This window comes from Mandrillus leucophaeus, unplaced genomic scaffold, assembly GCF_000951045.1.
Source record: "Mandrillus leucophaeus isolate KB7577 unplaced genomic scaffold, Mleu.le_1.0 Scaffold12, whole genome shotgun sequence".
NCBI classification, from domain to species: Eukaryota; Metazoa; Chordata; class Mammalia; order Primates; family Cercopithecidae; genus Mandrillus; species Mandrillus leucophaeus.
This window is the reverse complement of record NW_012100320.1, coordinates 96,412-108,069: the sequence shown is the minus strand read 5'-3', so window position 1 is coordinate 108,069 and position 11,658 is coordinate 96,412.

Below are 11,658 nucleotides of genomic sequence, written 5' to 3'. Positions count from 1 at the left end.
GAGTCCCTCTACTAATGCACCATCAGGAACCCCTGCTGCTAGCAAGAGGAATAGGAATGCTAACCTTAGCTGGGTGCCGATCATAGCTCAGGCTCCATGCTAAGTGCTTGTCTTGCATTTCCTCATTTAATCCTGACAAATGAATGATCTAAGTGCTATTTGTGTGCGTGTGTGTGCCAATTTTACAAGTGGGGAAACTGATGCACAGGCAGGGGAAGTAATTTGCCCGAGATCACATGGTTGGATCGTGGAGGAATTGAGGTGTTCTTGCTAATACAAACAAGCTTCAGGGAATAGCCTTGTGCTTTTAACTTCGGAAGCTCTAGAATAAATTCCTTAAAGGGGAATGATGGGATCAAACAGAAAGCACAATTAACATTTTAGATAAATCTTTCCAAATTGTTCCCCAAAATGATTTTATACATTATACTTCCATCAACTATGTATGAGAATGCCTGTTGTATCCTTGCCAGTACTGGATATTTTCAATTTTGTATCCCATTCCGATAAATAAGGATTTTGTTTTCATTTTCATTCTTTAGTTACTGGTGAGGAGGAGCACATGTTCATGTTTATTGGCCCGTTATACTTTTCTGCCCAGATATAAATGTTAATAATATGAAACAACTGATTTCCTCCCCAGAATCCACATTTCCTTTATTCCCTGTCATGATCACCCACTAGTTACCCAAAACAGAAATCCAGGAACAGACTTTGGGTCTTCCTTCTGCTCTACTTTCTTTCTTTTCTTTTCTTTTTTTTTTTTTTTTTTTGAGATGGAGTCTTGCTCTGTCACCCAGGCTGGAGTGCAGTGGAGTGATCTTGGCTCACTGCAACTTCCACCTCCTGAGCTCAAGTGATTCTCCTGCCTCAGCCTCCTGAGTAACTGGGATTATAGGTGCGCGTCACCACACCTGGCAAATTTTTGTATTTTTAGTAGTGACGGGGTTTCACTATGTTGGCCAGGCTGGTCTCAAACTCCTGACCTCAGGTGATTCATCCACCTCAGCCTCCCAAAGTGCTGGGATTACAGGCATGAGCCACCACCCCTGGCCTCTTTCTGCTCTTCTTTCTACAGCTAGTCAATCTTGACTGCCTCTTATATGCTTCTGGGATCAACTCCATACTGTCCCCACAATCCCCTGGATGGTGCAGGCTGCCATCACCGTTCTCAGAACAGTCCTTGGGGGATGCTGCTGAGGTAGCTACTGCACAGGCCTTGTCTTGTTTTATTCTCAATAACCTTAGAATGGGTGCTATTATCCCCATTGTCCACTGCCCTCTTCTTCTCCATCCACCTCATGAAACCTCTGTCTTTCTAAACCGATCACGGCTCCGAGGGAAATTCAGTAGGATTACATGTATTTGCACACAGATGTGAGTTGATGAATGTTAACATACTTGTCACCATCATGAGGGAGGATCACCTTCCTCCACCCCCTTCTCTGCTGCTCCAATGGCTTCCTCTCCTTGTCTTCTTGTCCCCATGTCTAAAGCTTTCACCTTCTGAGGAAGACCACAGGCCTGCTTTCAGCCTGCCTGGCCCCAGGGAAGGCCCAGCCGGGTCAGAGAGCCCATGGACAGGCCACATGATTCAGAAGCTGAGACAGTGAACCCTGGCTCTGACCAGCTTTCTTGCTCTTTCTAAAGTGGACTTGTCCTCTTCTCCTTTTCCCTGTATCTGTTCACATCTCCCTTTTCTTTACCCCCACTCCCGTTTCTAATCTTGTTTTCTCTGTGGCTCTTGCTTAGTATAGCCTTTCTTCCTCTGTGTTTTCCCATTTGTTTCTCTGTCAGTCTTTTCTTTCTTCGAGATGAAGTCTCACTCTGTGGTCCAGGCTGGAGCGCAGTGGTGTGATCTCAGCTCACTGAAACCTCTGCCTTCCGGGTTCAAGTGATTCTCCTGCCTCAGCCTCCCAAGTAGCTGGGCTTACAGGCACCCACCACCACACCCAGCTAATTTTTGTATTTTTAGTAGAGACGGGGTTTCACCATGTTGGCTAGACTGGTCTCGAACTCCTGACCTCAGGTGATCTACCTGCCTTTGCCTCCCAAAGTGCCAGGATTACAGGTGTGAGCCATCGCGTCCGGCCTCCTGTCAGTCTTTTCTAGTCCCACTCATTTAATTGCCTTTTTGTTTCCTTGCAGGGAGAATAGGATCTCAGGGCCCCAAGAAGGAAGCAGCAGGGAAAGGCACTACCTGATCCTCCACTGCAGGCAGAAAACTACTTCTGCTTTCTCTTGCTGCCTCTCGGGGTCAGCATGCAAGCCCAGGTGGGGTCCACCCCACCACAGACCCTTGCCCACTGGCCCTAAGGCTGGCCATTACCGTCACGTGGGCCCTCTAATCCACAGGAGTCAGCGTTCTCACCCCGAACTGCCATGATTCTCTCCCTGCTCACATGATTTCCTTGTGGCCGCTCTTGCCCCCTTTCCTGAAATCAGGAAAAGGACCTTTGCCTCTGAGCATCAGAAGAGGAGGAGTCCAGTGGAGCCCACTGAACCACCACCATCTGTGTTTTAGAATCTTTGGTGATTCTGACAATTCGAGTTCTCCATGGATGACAATATCTGTGGCCCAGTAAACTGGTTTAGAAAAACTTCATTAGCTGCCTGCCGCAGGGGAGCAAAGGGCCAGTCTGCCCCTCAGGTTCACCCCACTGTGCTGTTGAGGCAGGGGTCCCTGGGCCCTCCCACCTGAGTCCCGCACCCTTGCTCCTCTCCTCAAATGAGACTGGGACAGTTGATCTGCAGAGCTTTGGTGTCCCCGCAGCAGGGGATGAGTAACACGCTTTCCCTACCCAGACAGCTGCCCTACAGCCTCCTTGTTCCTGCTTCTGGCTCAAGAGCCTGCTTAGATCAGGGTCTCTTCTGTTACACCCGTTTTTACTCTCAATTGGTTTTGTTGAATTTAACTGGGGTTTGGAAGATTAAAAACAAAGTCAACATTTATTTCGTGATTCTCTGGAAGCCCAGTTGCAGTTTAATCTTCGCAACAGGCTCCCATTTCCACCAAGGTTATAGGGTCTCCACCACTGTTCCCTACCGCCTTTTTTTTTTTTTTTTTTTTTTTTTTGAGATAGCGTCTCGCTCTATCGCCCAGGCTGGAGTGCAGTGGCGCGATCTTGGCTCACTGCAAGCTCCGCCTCCTGGGTTCACGCTATTCTCCTACCTCAGCCTCCCGAGTAGCTGGGACTACAGGCGCCCGCCACCATGGCCAGCTAATTTTTTGTATTTTTAGTAGAGATGGGGTTTCACCATGTTAGTCAGGATGGTGTCGATCTCCTGACCTTGTGATCCGCCCACCTTGGACTTCCAAAGTCCTGGGATTACAGGCGTGAGCCACCGTGCCCAGCCCCGTCATGCTTCTTAAGCCTTGGCATGTATCAGAATCACCTGGTGTGTTTGTTAAAATTCATATTCCTGTGAAATCTCAATCTCGAAGAAATAGCTGCATGCCTGTGTTGATGGCAGCACATAGCCACAACTGCCAAGACATGAATCAAGCTAAGTGTCCATCAATAGATAAACAGATAAAGTAAATGTGGTATATATGCATGCTGGAATACTATCCAGCCTTTAAAAAGAAGGAAATATTGCATTTGCAGCAACATGGATGAGTCTGGAGGATATTATGCTGCTAAGTGAAATAACAAGCAAGCCAGAGATCCTGCGTGACCCCTGGAATGTGAACTCTAAGGTAGTCACACAGAGTAGCAGAGAGGAGAATGATGGTTGCCAGGGACTGTAGGCAGGGGGATTGGGGAGGTGTTGGTCAAAAGGTACATAGTTTCAGTTATGCAAAGTAATTATCTCTGGAGATAAACAACAACAATAAACAAAGCGTGGAGGCTCATGCCTGTAATCCCAACACTTTGAGTGGCCGAGGTGGGCGGATTGCTCGAGCCCAGAAGTCTGAGGCCGACCTGGGCATCATAGTGGGACCCTGTCTCCACAGAAAACTTAAAAATTGGCCAGGTGTGGTGGTGCACACCTGTAGTCCCAGCTACTTATGGGGAGGTGGAGGCTGAGATGGGAGGACGGCTTGAGCCCAGGAGTTCAAGACCACAGTGGGCCATGATCACAGCCCTGCACTCCAGCCTTGGCAACAGAGGGAGACTGTCTGAAAAAAATAGGAGAGAGAGAGGCACTACTGATAGAGTATCAAAGAATGTCCACAGTCACCTGGAAAGGCTACTAAAAATATTTGTCTTAGAAAAAATTAGTAGTTGCCAGGAGTTAGGGAGGAAGGGAATGGCTTCAGATATACAAGGTAGCACAAGAGATCTGGGTGATGGAACTGACTATCTTCACTGTGTGGCAGTTACATGAATCTGTACATGTGATAAAATCACACAGGACTAAGGACACACACATATGAGTTCATGTTAAACCTGGTAAAACCGGAATAAAGTTGCTGGATTTTTATCAATGTTGATTTTCTGGATGTGATACTGTACTATAGTCATGCAAGGTGTTACCACTGGGGAAGGGTAGGTGAAAGGCCTGCAGGATCTTTCTGTATTATTTTTTTACAATTGCATGTAAACCTACGATTATCTCCAAATAAAATGTTGTTTAAAAAAGTTTTAAGATGCATACTCCTGGGACCCTCCCCATACCTACTGAATAGAAATCTCTAAGAGGGTGAGGCCCAGCTATCTATATTTGAGAACAAGCTGCCCAGGGATTCTGTTGTGTAATCAATCTCAAAACCTGTTCTTCTCAAGCCCTGATCTGGTTGAGCTGGAGCTCCCAGTGTCCTGCCTGCTGTGTTTAGGGGGTTTCATTTCCTGAACAGTGTCTTTGTGATTGTGGCTGAGCAGGGCTGGAGGCAGGAGGTAACGAAATACGGCTTTGCACCTGATCTCTTAGTTTTCAAATCTAAGCATTTCATCTTCCCACAAGCTAGGCAGCTCCCCTGGGTGGGGTCTTGTTCTCTCTTCTCCAACCCTCTCCACCCTCAGCCCAGTGCATGGTGTGAAAGCCCAAAACTGCAAGTTCAATTTCTCGGGTTCTTTCCTCCCATCCAGCATAGGCCCAAGAGTTTCTCTTTAGGTATTTGAATACTTCCTGAAATAGCAATGCCATTCCCAAAGCCCCTTTCTCCTGCCTCCTCACAGTAAGGACACAGCTTGTCCCTCATCCTACAGTAAACTCCTTGGACCTCTATTTGACAACAATGTGACTCTGTGCCAGGTGCCAGCTAAGCACTTCACTCCAAGCAACTCCATGAGGCAAGTAATATCATTATCCTTATTTTTCAGATGAGAGAAATAAGGCTCAGAGAGGTCCTGTGACGTGCTTAAGTCCACACAGCTAATAGATGGTGGAGTGGGGATTTGAACCTGGCTGCTGACCTAGAGTCTACTCTTTACCACCAAGTTGCTCTGGGCAGGCACCTGCCTCTGTGTCTCCTTGAGCCTTTGTAGGATATTCCCTGACTGTTCTTTCAATCTTTCTTTCCAGCCTCCCATGCAGGTTCCACAGCTTTGTCAGTTTGACACAGTGCTGTGACTTGACACACACTCTGCATGAGGCTTGATCACTTACTGGCTGTGTGATCTTAGGTAAGTTAATTAGCCTCTCTGGGTCTCAGTTTCCTCATCTATAAAATCAGATGCTATCTACGCATGGGTTACTGGGAGCGTGGTGTACAGGACTTAGCTCAGCACTACCACTAGTCGTTTACAATGTCATATATCTAAGACATTTATAATGATTATCCTACGCCTTCGTCTTTTAGGGCAAGGCTTGGTAAACTACAGTTCATGGGCCAAAACTGAACAGTTTTTACATTTTTATTTTTTATTTATTTATTTTTCTGAGGTGGAGTTTCATTTGTCACCCAGGTTAAAGTCCCGTGGCATGATCTCAGCTCACTGCAACCTCCGCCTCCCGGGTTCAAGCAATTCTCCTGTCTCAGCCTCCTAAGCAGCTGGGATTACAGGCACGTGCCGCAAACCCGGCTAATTTCTTTTTTTAATTTTTAGTAGAGATGGGGTTTCGCCATGTTGGCCAGGCTGGTCTAGAACTCCTGATCTCAAATGATCCACCTGCCTCAGCCTCCCAAAGTGTTGGGATTACAGGTGTGAGCCACCACGCCCAGGCCACATTTTAAAATAGTTGAAAAATAACCAAAAACATAACATTTCATGACATATGGAAATTATATGTCATTCAAATTTCAATGTCCCCAAATAAAGTTTTATTGGAATATACCACACTCATTTGTTTCCATAGCGTCTATGACTGCTTTCACACTGCCATGGCAGAGCTGAGTACATTGTTGCAACAGAGACTGCATGGGCCACTAAGGCAAAACTATTTTCTATCTGGCTCTTCATAGAAAATGTTTGCCAACCCCCATTCTAGAACATAAAAGTCTTATTCTAAAGGTACCTCCTGCACTTGAGCCCCTAGCAGTAAATATACAGCAGCTACAGTCTTGTTTATCTGCAGAACACATTGAAAGAAGTGGGTTGTGGAGCGCTGGCACAACACAAGCTTAGGACACAGGCAGCAGACAATGGGCATTAGGGACAGAAAAGGTAAGAAGAAGATAAGGTCACTGGCTGGGACTTAAAGAAACCCACTATCCTCTTCCCAACAGACATATTTTATCATTTGGCTTCCAGAATTTCCCAACCTCCCTTGCACTTAGTGGGGTCATGTGATTAAGGCCTGGACAATGACGTGTAAGCAGAATTGCTGTTCCAGCTTATAGAACACTTCCTTAAAATGTGCTAGCGTGTGCTCCTCCCCTTCTCTTTGACCTTCCTTTTACCTTGTTGCCTGGAACATAGATGTGATGGCTGGGGTTCTGGCATCCATTTTGGACCATGAAGATAAGAACTACTTTCTAGGGACAGCAGAATAGTGATGGAAATGGACTGGTTTCCTGAGAACTGGGAAGGACAGAGCCACAATCCAGCCCTGAACTGCTTGCCCCTAGACTTTTACATGAAAAAGAGAAAAAAAAACCCCACAAAAATAAAAGTGATTATATCTGCTGAAGCCATTGTTATTTTGGAATTTTTACTCTGAGATGAACTTACTAATCCTAACTGATATGGCCCTTATAGTGTTTTTTGGTGGTAACTTCCTCTTTTCTTCCCTTTTCAATTGTCCTTGATCTCCATTTAGACAGATGTCCCTGTCTGAAACCGTGGGAGAGCGATGATGGAGAAGGAGACGTGCTGTCCCTGGGGATTGAGGAGGCAGTGGGGAGCGCTGCGTTTTAAGAGGCCTTACGCCAATTTCTGTACCTACCCCCCTCAGCCTGGTAAACGAGGAGGTGTAGCACCTTCCTCTCAGCTTTGCACTGAGCCAGGCACATACAAAGATGTTTCCATTTATTTTATTTTATTTTTATTTTTTGAGATGGAGTCTCGCTCTGTCGCCCAGGCTGGAGTGCAGTGGTGCGATCTCGGCTGACTGCAACCTCCACCTCCTGGGTTCAAGTGATTCCCCTGCCCCAGCCCCCTGAGTAGCTAGGATTACAGGTGCCCGCCACCACACCTGGCTGATTTTTGTATTTTTAGTAGAGACAGGGTTTCACCATGTTAAGTCAGGCTGGTCTTGAACTCCTGACCTCGTGATCTGCCTGCCTTGGCCTCCCAAAATGCTGGGATTACAGGCCTGAGCCACCGTGCCCGGACCTATTTATTTTTTATTTATTTTTTATGGCTTATTTTTTATGTCTTAAGCTAGCTACTTCATTATCATCATTTACTGTCTGATAGTCACCCAAGTACTGAAGGCAAGTATTGCCTTTATAAAATTGAGAACTGATCACTTCACTGTCTGCTCTAAAACTTTGGGTGCCTAACATCTCACATTGCTATAAGGAGAAGGACAAAGTCCTTAGTCCAGCCACAAAAGCCCTTCACAATCTGGCTAAAGCCAACCTCTTCATTTCCTCTCCCACCTCTCCCACTCAGAAAACCTAAAGTGTAGCCACTGTGAGGTAACCTACCAACGTCAGCCATCCAGAGGCATCCGGTCCCACAGTGTGGTGTACAGGTGGCCACCAGAGGGACTCTTCTCAAAGTTAACAACAGAATGAGTGTGCCTCTGTGTGTGTGCGCGCACGTGCGTATGTACGTGTGTACGTGCGCACGCATGCACGTGCCTGAGTAGCACGTGGGCTTGAAGGCTGGATTATCAACTTCCCCACCTAAGAGCAGGTGATAGAAGATGCTGACCTGGATTGGGGCCTTGGGTTGGATCAGGCCCTGGGGAGCACGGAGGAAACGGGGATTGGGAATGGAAGGAGGGAAGGAGCCCTGGCAAGTTTGGTATAGACCAGCTTTGCTTTCTTAACCCTCCCCATATGCATTCAGGGACGGAAGACAATGGAATACATTTTTGAGTTAGGGCTTGAATCCCTTGCTTTCCTAACTCAAGAATTCAGGGGCCACATAGAAATGGACAGCACAGTATCCCTCTCTATCTAATCTCACTTCCCCTACTCAGGAATCAACTGGAGTCACAGAGTAAGGAATATTTATACTTTGTATTTTAGGAGAAAAAAATACATTGAGGTATAAGATAAAATATTTGCTCTCTGATACCTAATGATCAGTATTTTATAAAAACCTAATTATTAGTCTTACAGAACTGAAGTGATTACTTAAGAGTCAGGTTATTTAAAATATTGCATCTTTTAGGCTGCTTATATGTGATTATTTTATAAAACCAGAATGATGACAACATGGTTTATAATTGTCATTGCTTTCGTGACCACATTTTGGCTATTTTAGAATGAAGTTCAGTTTCCTCACACTGATGTTTGAGACCCTCAAGCATATGACCCGCATTTCCCTCAGGCAACTGGGCAATCGTAGTGCCCAGTCCCAGGTGCCTGTTCACTTCTCTCTTTCGCTGTCAGAGTTCTTCATGCTAGGAACTTGTCCTGCCCTCTCCTTTGCCTTCGAAATACAATCCCTTTAGAGACAGCTGTTCTGTCATCCTTAGAATCTGCAGCACAGACTTCAACACTGTAGAATATATTATACTGTATCTGTTTCTTCAAGTTGCGTGTGCAGAAGCCTCATTCCTAAACAAAACTGTAAGCTACTTAAAGATGAGGAGTCTGACATTCTTTTCTATTTCTCTTCTTTCCTTTTCTTTTTAAATTATTAGGGTCAGGCCAGTAGCAGCAGGCTGTCAATAAATGTCTCCGAATTACTGCTAAATTTGCCACTTGTTCAAAGGCAGGCATTTGACTTGGAAGTGCACTAGGAGCTAAAGGGAACCAGCAATCATAAAACCTGGTGAAATGCAATTTCCTGTTTTGTGTAGCACTCGAGTCAAATATTTCTGCTCTATCTCCTAGGAAATATAGAACAAATCGAACTTGAAAAAATGTAAGGAAGTCATCCTGAATGGTTGCTAAAGAAACAAAATAAAGCATCAGGTTTTCCTAACCATGGATTCCACAGCTGACAAATTGAATAGTAAGGCCAGCCTTGGCCATGTGTGACCCAGAGCCAGCCGCCACCTGTGCAGGTGTGGCTCATATTCCATTCTTTTCCATTGGTTTTGGTTAACATTTACATCCTCCACTGCAAGTGAGAGGCTGACTGGAGGGTGGTCTCCTGGCAGCCAAGGCAAAGGGCCAAGGACCAGATGGCAGCGGGCGTGTGTGGAAGGGCCAGCGGTCCTTCACCCCTCTTCTGCAGAGTCCTCGGTGTTGCAGGCCTGGGGCGCAGCAGTGGAGGCAGAGGCCAGAGTACATTTTCAAGACCCTCCTTCTGCCAGCTGCTTCTGCTGGGAGTCTGCCTGCGAGACGCACTGATAGAAGCTGAAAGCAGGAAGAAGAAATGAGGCTCTGTGGCCTCCTGCCCCTTGAAGGGGCCTCTGGCCATGGCAGCAGCCAGAGGGTGTGGGCTCCTGGTTCCCGATCAGGACCCCGCGCAGCCCCGTCAGCACAGTGGCAAAGCCTCCAACAGGCCAGTCCTGTGCTGGCCGGTCGGGTGCCCGCATCCTGATGTCTGGGCGATCTCCTTCTCCCTTGTGCTCCCCCAGCCCCTTCAGCACCTTTTGCAACTAGTTTTCTGCATGAAATCCCAGCCTCAGAATGAGCTCTGTAAGGCTGGGTCCACACCTGGTAGAGGGGCTGCAGTGAAGGGTATGTTCAGCAGGCCTGAATTTCAGCCATACATTTGGGGATAAGATAAATATTTCATTTCCTTTGCTTTGCTTTTTTTTTCTTCTTCTTTTTTTGAGACAAGGTCTCGCTGTGTTGCCCACGTGGGAGTACAGTGGCACAACCATGGCTCACTGCAACGTCAACCTCCCGGACTCAAGCGATCCTCCCACCTCAGCTTCCTGAGTAGCTGGGACCACAGACTTGCACCACCACACTTGGCTAATTTTTATAGTTTTGTAGAGACGGAGTCTTACCATGTTGCCCAGGCTGGTCTCTAACTCCTGGGCTCAAGTGATCCTCTCACCTTGTCCTCCCAAAGTACTAGGATTACAGGTGTGAGCCGCCTTGCCCAGCCATGTTTGCTTTTCTTAAATACACTTAATTTAACCTTCGAGTCCAGTGACTGCTGGGCAGTCATCGCTAGGGCTGTGCTGCTGTCCATGGGAGCACAGAGGTTCTGGCCATTGTTGGGGCCAGGCACTGGCGAGGCCCCCATGTTGCAGTCAGCAGGCCCCCACTGTCTTAGTCTGCACCGCGCTTCAGGGCTGCCCGCTCTGTTGGGCCTTCTTCTACTGGGAGCACAGGAGTCTTTGTGAAGTCTGGGGCCCAGGCCTAGGATGCAGCCTGCCTGGGCCATCGCACAGTGCTTCCCTCTGAGGTCCTGCCACCTCATGAGCTCTACCAGGGAATAGGATGCTCGCCCTGTTTCCTAGTGGGAATCACACACTTTTCTCTCTTGTCTCTACCCTGGAGGAATTTCCTTTGGGTCTGAGACAATTCTTTCCCCTCCTCTGCTTCCTTCAGAGTCCCTCCATCTAATCTCAATAAGCCTGTGCTTTTGGAAATAAAAGCTAGGAAGGGGCCTGGAGGGAGCTACCACTTCCTGCCCTGCCTCAGATCTCCCCTGAGGTAAGGAGGCCAGGATCTCCTATCTGCTCAAATGGGGGAAGGGAAGGAGAACTCCAGGGAGAAGAATTTAAACTGATTTCTTCCAAGCTTCTCCTGCCAGAATTGAATATGCCCGGGAGCTATATCACTTCTGTAGCATTCCTGCCAATATGCCCTAACCTGAATCTAACCATGAAGAAACAACCAAATTCAAATTGAATAACAGTCTACAAAATGTCTGCCTGTGCTCTTCCAAAATGTCAATGTCCTGAAGGAAAAAGGCCAAGCAAGTCTTCAAGGTGAAAGGAGACTCAGAAAGACATGACAGCTAAGTGCAGTGGGGATCTTGAACTGGAAGGAGGATTACGAAAAAAAAATGCTACAAAAGATGTTGTTGGCCGGGCGCGGTGGCTCAAGCCTGTAATCCCAGCACTTTGGGAGGCCGAGACGGGCAGATCACGAGGTCAGGAGATCGAGACCCTCCTGGCTGACACGGTGAAACCCCGTCTCTACTAAAAAATACAAAAACTTAGCCGGGCGAGGTGGCGGGCGCCTGTAGTCCCAGCTACTCGGGAGGCTGAGGCAGGAGAATGGCGTAAACCCGGGAGGTGGAG